At 43.8% G+C, this 5,829-nt stretch overlaps 1 pseudogene; it reads right to left on the reverse strand.

Annotated features, from left to right (window-relative positions):
• Positions 1-4,628: 4,628 nt before the first annotated feature.
• Positions 4,629-5,181, reverse strand: LOC105098700 (PAX3- and PAX7-binding protein 1-like; annotated as a pseudogene).
• Positions 5,182-5,829: the final 648 nt, after the last annotated feature.

Here is a 5,829-nt window from a genome sequence, read left to right on the forward strand (position 1 = left end):
GTTATAGTCATTTTACAGTGTTGTGTCAGATTCCAGTGTAGAGCACTATTTTTCAGTTATACACGAACAGACATATATTCATGGTCACATTTTTTTCGCTGTGAGCTACCACGAGATCTTGTATATGTTTCCCTGTGCTATACAGTATAATCTTTATTGGAAGGTTTTAGCAAGGGGCTGCAAACAACAGCTTTCATTAAAAACCCAAACACTGGACAGAGACTTCTCCAGCCCACCTCCTTTGCTTGGTCTCAGGAAACCCATGGCTGTGTTTAAACCCTCAGACTGGAGACCAGAGGATCTTCCCAAGAGAGACAGTCTAGCACAAGATAAAGACCCACAAATGCTGGTACTTTAGAGTCCCTCCAACAGAACGGCCAGGTCCCCGCCCAGGAACCCTGCATGGAATCCTACCATTCAGCAAGCTTCAACCCTGCACACACGGTTTCCAACCTCCTTTGTCCCTCACCCTTAAATAAAAACAGAAAGCAAGAGAGCACCAGAAAATTGAGGCCAGCCTGCAACATTAAAGACAGCTTTCGTTTTAAAGTTTTCTCTTATATAGATTGACTCTCTTCCCTTCAAGTGCATTTTAATGTTTGTTTGGCTCTGGCGGTTAACAGCAGCCTCAGAGGGACAAAAGAATCTTGGCATTCAAGAGGCAGCATTAAGCTTAAGAGTGCATGCAAATGCCGGAATCAAATCTGATTCCGTTAATGTAAATTGGTGCAGCCGCTGTGGAAAACAGTGTGCAAGTTGCTCCAAAAACTAAAAATAGAGCTACCAAATGACCCAGCAGTCCCACTCCTGGGCAAATATCTGAGAAAAAACAAAAACACTAATTCAAAAAGATACATGCACCCCAACGTTCGGAGCAGCATTATTGACAATAGCCAGGACGTGGAAACAACCAAAGTGTCCATCAACAGATGACTGGATGAAGAAGATGTGGTCTGTGTATACAAGGGAATACTACTCAGCCATAAAAAGAATGACATTTTGCCATTTGCAGCAACAAGGATGGACTTGAAGGGCACTGTGCTATGCTAAGTAAAATAAGTCAGACAAAGAAAGACAAATACTGTATATTATTTGTATGTGGAATCTAAAAAATACAACAAATTAGTGAATATAACAAAAAAGAAGCAGACTCACAGATATAGAGAACAAAGGAGTGGTTACCAGTGGGGAGATGGGCGGAGAGGCAATATAGGGGTGGGGGAGTGGGAGGTACAAATTATTGGGTATAAGAGAGGCTCAGCGATGTACTGTACAACACAGGGAATGCAGCCAATATTGTATAATAACTGTAAATGGGAAGTAATATTTAAAAATTGTATAAAAATACTCTTAATTTTAGAAAAACATCTGATTCCATTAAAGATAGTCACGTGAAACTGAGAAAGTCACTGAACTTATCTGTTCTTCAGTTTCCTCATCAGTAAAATGAGAAATAATAATGAGCCCCATGTGCTCCTGGTGCCACTGATGTCTGAGGAAAGAGCTGCCATGGACAGTGTACTATTCACATGGAACAAATGTAAACAGCTCCCCCTGGAGTTGTGCAGTGTACAACAGGCATGACTGTATGAGGAAGCCATGTGCTGCAAAGCTGCCAGGGAATGTCCACCGGGATCTGCATCCCACTGGCCGTCCACCAGCCTCCATACCACCATCAGAATGATGGGGCTGGAGACACACAGAGCCCTGCTTACTTACGGAGAAATTTTCTCCTCCGTACTCTCAGTGTGCGTAGCCTCATCACCACAGTTTACAAAATAGCCCGACCATACACTTCATTGTTTGCACGCCCGTCACAAGTCATCCCTTATTAGCTGGAAACTCACCCCTTTTAGCTTTGTACATCTCTGAGCCCGCCTGCCTCCTTAGAGGTGAAATCCTTCCAGAACTCAAGGTCATCAGCAGAACCTTCTCTATTTCAACCTCTTCTCTGAACATTCCTTTCGCTGTTTCCCGTAGCTGAACCTGGCTGACAGTAGTGAGGACTCTGCGTGCCCTTCAGCCTGTTCTTTCAAATCCCTTGAACAGGTGGGCTGGATGTGAAGCAGGTGTTTCCCACTCTTCACTGTGTCTTCCAGACCAGCATCCCTCCTTACTCATGAAATAAACCTGGTTCTTGGAAACCCTTGCCGTTAGCCAACATCATTAGCTACCTGTCATTGTGACAGTGATCTGTGGACCACTAGGTCAGTCCCCTCTTCTCTTAAAGATCATTGTTTTGATCTGTTTGCCTGAATGTAAGTACAACTGTGACTGAGTCCAAATTCATTCTGCTCACCACACGACAGGCCAGTAAATTGGGAGAAGAGGGGCAAGGAATAATGACTTTATTTAGAAAGCCAGCAGACCAAGAAGATAGGGGACTAATGTCCTGGAGAACTATCTTCCCCAAATCAGAATTCAGTCTCCTTTTATACTAAAAAGGGGAAGGGGTGTGGCAGATTGTTGCAAACTTCTTGGTGTCAGAATCCTTTGTTCTTGCAGCTGTCCATGTAGGTCAGCTCACAATGTTCCTATAAACCTCCAACAAGATGAATGTTATTCTCTATTCTGCAACTTGTTATCTCTATATGAATGGAAAAGTGTTGTATCCTTAAAGGTTAGAGCCTTGAGAATGGGCTCTCCTGTATATTTCAGGTTGTAGGCAACATTCTTTTACAAAAGGTGGGGAACCAGCATGACTCAGTGCAGGAAACAACACAGGGTTAGAGATAAAGGAACAGATCTAATATGGAGTCAGATTGGGTTCTTCCCTATTACACAGCCACCTCCACTTGTGTCCTGAATTCAGTCCCCTCTAGTCTAATCAAAGATATCACTGGGCCATTTTCTGTCCTCTCTCATGTCATAAATTTCCCTTTCTGTGGATTGTTTCCCTAATCATACAAAGATGCTCTCATCTTTAAAAATGGTAAGAAAAGAAACTCCCTTGAACTCACATGTGTCTCTGGCTTCTCCACTTGTCCAGTTTGTTTTACATCAAGACTCATCAAAGAGAGCCTACAATCTCTGACTCTATTGCCAAAACATGGCCTCTGTACCTGCTTACCAAGTTGAGACTTGAGGACAGAGTTTTGGATGAAGTAGAAAAGGCAGCTTTATTTCTTTGCCAGGCAAAGGAGGTCACGGTGGGCTAATGCCTCTAGGACTGTGAGCCTGCTGGAGAGAGAAAGCAGCAGTTTTACAGTAAAAGTTCAATAGTTCAAGGGGTGGAGCTAGTTTCCATAGAGATTGCACACAGGGTAACAAGTTGTAAAGTTTTCCTGTTTTGCAGATGCAGTGGTCCCCTTCCCTCTGCTGGGTATGAAGTTCACCTCTGGCTTTGGGAATCTCTCAATATTCTTATACCTAGAACAAAGGAGGCATAGGAAGGGGTTCCATGGAAAAGAGCTCTAGAGAGAAACTTGTGCAGTTTAAAGTCAGGTTGATAAATGCTTTTAGCCTTTTAAGCAGGCTGAGGCCTGGGACCGCCTGCGCGGACTGAGGCCTGCAGCTCAAACAACAGGATACAAGGAAACCACAAGGGGGTCAAAAACAACTGCAGACATGTGCCACTGGGGGAAGTTATGAACAACAAGATGCACAAAACACCGAGCTGCCATTTCTGAGGTGTCAGGGGCAAAAGGAGGACATTGGGGGCAAGAGCAGGGCACTGAGCATGATCCCTGCACACAGCATGAGGGCGTTGGGCGGACCACCCAAGCCTCTCTCCTCTCCAGCCTAACCGTGGCAAGAGCATAACAAATCCCTTTAAGCTGTTATACAGTTAGGCAGTGACAAGCACCACTGCAGATGTCAGATGGTCACCAATGACAGCAGGGTCCTTCTTAGTTACAAATCCACATCGTTTCCCGTCATTATCCTTGGAAACTACTCCAGCTAGATTGTTATTGCTGCAATAGAACCAAAATCACCTTCATCAAGGTCAATTCTATGTCATCAGATCTCATGGTCATTTCACCAGGCTCGTCTTTCTCAATGAGGCTCCGTCAATGCCCATCCTTTATAAAATGTTGCCTTCAGTGGCCTCAAGGAACTTCCGGACTGTTTGGAGGAGCCATGGAAAGAGCGGCACAGGTGTCCACTGGTCTGGGTCTCTGTAATTTAGGGCCAATTTTAGGATTAAAATAGGCAAAGTATTTTCTTGGGCCTCTTCTACATTCTACATTCAATGACTACTTCCTACACACAGGGATGCACTGTGCTGACCTCTGTGTGGATGCCAAGATGAGGACCGTGACCTTCCCCTCCCAGGGCTCACAATGTAGAAGGGAGACATTCTCACTGATTTTTAAAAAACCTCTTATTTTATTCTTTTCCCCCTCTGCCCAGACTGACTTTGCTGACTCTCCTCTGACTACCCAGTGAGTCTGTTACCAACATCTTCCATCATATTTCCTCTGCTCACTCTCAAGCAGATCTCAGTGGCACCTAGGAACAAAAATTGCTGATTAAACTCATTTATTCGTAGGGCAAAATGATTGGGAGTCCCCTTTAAACTCCTAGGTTTTTCGAATCTAATAATGCTCTTTATATGAAAACAAGAATCAGTATGTAACAGGTTAAGAAACTCTGTGAAGTACAAACGTATAGCTTGAGAATGGTATTCAAGCAAATAACAGGCTTTTCAGTCTGATAGATCTATTCTCCTTCAAAGGCTTAAATTCTTCCATGTTGTGGACACTTACAGCAGGCAGCATGGCCCGAAGCGTGAAAACTTGCGAGGAGCGTTACCATGTGCTTTATGTTTTCCCTTGTGTTTCTTTCTTCCACGTCAGAGCACACAACACCATTTCTGAAAATTGCATCTGCCAAGGGTACAAGGTATCAAAAGAAGTCTTCTAGCTGAGAAATAGTTCTTTCTCCTTTTAGAGTCATGAACCACTGTTTGGAGAGACAATTGATTTTGCATTTTAGCCTTTTTTGATGCTGTCTTTCCCATATTCTGAATTCTGAGAAGCCGTGGGAATGCAAACGTCCACCGGTAACTCCTAAAGATTTGTTAGAGAAAATACCATTATTTCCTTAGCTTTACTAAAGACCTAAACTATCTTTGACAAAACAAAGAGGGCCCCAGATTTTTGTTTTCTAAGACATTTTTTAATACGAGGGCATGAATACATCATCATCTGAAGTTCTCATTCTCAGTAGCTCCCACATACTTTCCATTTGGTTCTATCTTTCAAATAGAATTGCTAGTCAACCGCATTCCAGGTTTTGTGTTCATCTAAGGAGGGTGAATTACCTGGGCTAGAATTCACACCAGTTTACTCACATGGTCGTCCTCTCGTCTTCATCGTCTCTACAAACAGAAGCTCAAACCCAAGACCTGGGGCTCACCTTTGTATTCTTATCATCACTCACCTTCACACCATCACCAGGTCTTGTCACTTCCAGATCCACACGTGTGGGTCTGAACTCGGTCAGTTTATTGCCATCTTCACCACCAGCTCCTGTTGGGGGCAGCCCTAACCTTTCACCTGAGCTAAAACTGTAGGCTCCCAATGGATATCTATTTCTGATCCATTCTATTCCATTCTACACAGAGCCGACAAAGTCTTATTTGTGTATCTCTTCCTGTTCCAAACTTACAGTGGTTTACATTCACAAACAGGATATCCTACGGAATCCTTACCAAGGTCTAAGAGACCCTGCGTGATCTGGTCCACACCCCACCTGCCCTGGCTCACTATGCTGTAGTGATACCAGTCTTTCAGGTCCAGCAAAGATCTCTTCTGAGTCAGGACCTTTGCACAGGCTACTGCCTCAGCCAGATGCTAAGGCAGAACATAACTTATATATATAATA

The sequence above is a fragment of the Camelus dromedarius genome, chromosome 7 (assembly GCF_036321535.1).
Source record: "Camelus dromedarius isolate mCamDro1 chromosome 7, mCamDro1.pat, whole genome shotgun sequence".
Taxonomy (NCBI): Eukaryota; Metazoa; Chordata; class Mammalia; order Artiodactyla; family Camelidae; genus Camelus; species Camelus dromedarius.